Source organism: Morone saxatilis, unplaced genomic scaffold, assembly GCF_004916995.1.
Source record: "Morone saxatilis isolate NCDOM2014 unplaced genomic scaffold, NCSU_SB_2.0 Contig18, whole genome shotgun sequence".
Taxonomy (NCBI): Eukaryota; Metazoa; Chordata; class Actinopteri; family Moronidae; genus Morone; species Morone saxatilis.
In genome coordinates, this window is record NW_023339740.1 from 3,474,720 (window position 1) to 3,477,104 (window position 2,385).

The following is a 2,385-nucleotide window of genomic DNA, read 5'->3' on the forward strand; positions in this document are numbered from 1 at the left end:
GTCCATTTACCATTACATGTTTTGCAGGAGAGCAACTAAATGTCTAGTATGTCAAAATAAAAGTTTGTCTTAATAGAGAAAATACATAACTTTAATTTAGTCAGGTTGTAAACACACTGCAGTACAGGCACACGCTATATACAACTTTTAATAATATTCCTGTTTTATAAAGTTAATATTATCATAATAAATCAAATAGTTGCATAGTCTGTTCAGTCTCTACATTTGCCCTTCAAAATAATTACTCCATAAAAGTTTGTGTTTACTTTTCAGTCCTCTAATGTACATGAGCTTGAACAGCATTAGAATTCCCTATGGGTGCATTTAGCATAATGACTTTTTTTTGTGTGGTGTGTGTGTGTGTGTGTGTGAGTGAATGCATCATCATGTGGTGGATATCTCAATTGAGAATAAAAGACTTTGAGTTCTGTTTATATGTTAAGCAAGTTAAACTTATAAGAAAAGACACAAATAAGAATCGGAAGAATCAGAATGCTGTACATTACGTTTTTTAAGTTCAGGACCCATATATCTTATTCAAAAATTGGAACCAGTTTTTGTCCACCATGCCATTTTTTTGGGCTCAATACACAGGGCAGAGTCCAAGCATAATCTAAATTTTTTTAATTTGTAATAAAATTTTTACATGTGGGCGGGGGTTTATTGTTATTGTTATTGTTAATTTTATATTTTAAGTCTACAAATCTATTTCAAGAGATTTGAAAAAACAAAAACAAAAGGTATATATATGTAAAGGGATATATATGTAATGGCCAGCAGGGGGTATATATATGGCTCAAGATTCTGTTACTGCATTGGTCTATTTTCCGTTCCATTTCTCGTTTAGTGAACGGTTTATATGTAATACAAAGATTGTGGAACCCAGCGAGCCACCAAATTTCCCTCTACGGACAAGGTTGAAACTGTGCAGGCCAATGAGAAGCAGCCTCAACTCGTAGTACGTCACCACCGCTGGCTCTGTCTGCTGAGTTTTACAAACACTTTTGGACGATCCAAACTTCTGCCTACCAACAAACATGAAACTGTTGGAAACAGATGAACCATCTGAACAACTCCCATTTGGAACAACCATGACTTTTTTCTTAACAAAAAGCTACATAACTTTCATTCATGGGTCAATAACACAACTTCACTATGAAAGACGCTCAGGCTTTGATATACACACACATAGTACTTAGTATCATAGATACATTCAGTGATAGTTTTGGTTCTTTTCATGAGATTTTTGATAATAAAATACTTTGCCTTTAAGCTGTTGAATACTTATGTATGGTTTATGGACAACCTCTGAGCATCTTCTTCTTTATGACTGATTATTACTAGATGTGTTACAAGTCAGCATCTGCGTCACCCAGGCAGGGCAGATGGTAATGGAGACTATTGACAATCCAGACTGAGGGTGAACAGAGGCGGCAAACCCAGCATATATGTGTGTAAAAAGAGAGCAGCGAGCATGTGCATGCTTAACCCAGCTCCGGTGCCTCTTGATGCTGCATATGTCTCCTCCTTCTCCCCATAGTGAGAAGCTCATCATCAGAATAGCACTCTCCTCTTTTTCTCCCTCTCTCTTTCTCGATGTTCCACACTTGTTGAAGAGCTGTCATCTCTTTTCCCCTCCTCTCTCCCTTCCTCTCCACTCTGTCTTTCCTCGCTCTGTCATCTTTCCAGCGTGGCTGCAGGGGCGGATCAAAGCCGGGTGGAGGCATAGGGAGATAGGGGGGTAGAGAGAGAGGAAGAGCAGGATGAAGAGGGAGTATTTCAGTTTTTTTCGGGGTGAAAGAGAGGACAGGGTGGCTCTGTGACACACATACAAAAAACCCCACCGAAATATGCTGCTATATGGAGCGCTGAAGTTTGACCTGCTGCTGCAGCCCGGCTGACATGAATGATTAAACAGTTACAAATGCATCCTGATGATGAACAAACATAAGATTGAATATCAATATCACAGCCTATTTACCCAATACGAAGGAAACAACCTCTGTCACTCAGTCTGATACTGTGAGAAAGGTTGAATCAACATGGCTGGCGCTCTTCCAGAAAGCGTTATCATTACCGATCTGCTAACACACACTCACACACACAGGGGAGGCCTGTAATGATGACTCTTTTTTATGTTCCCACATGCACATTCGGTGCAGTTTTTTCCTTCTGCCACAAGGTGACACCGTTGGATGATCTGACCACACGCTGTTAAATTACAGGATCTTACATATTTGACCCAGTAAATAACCTCATACTACCCTTTTCATTGGAGAATGTAACTCAGTACGTTTACTCAAGTTACTGTACTTAGGTACTCTTAGCCGACTTGCTTGAATATTTCCATTTTATGTTGCATCATACTTCTACTCCACTACATTT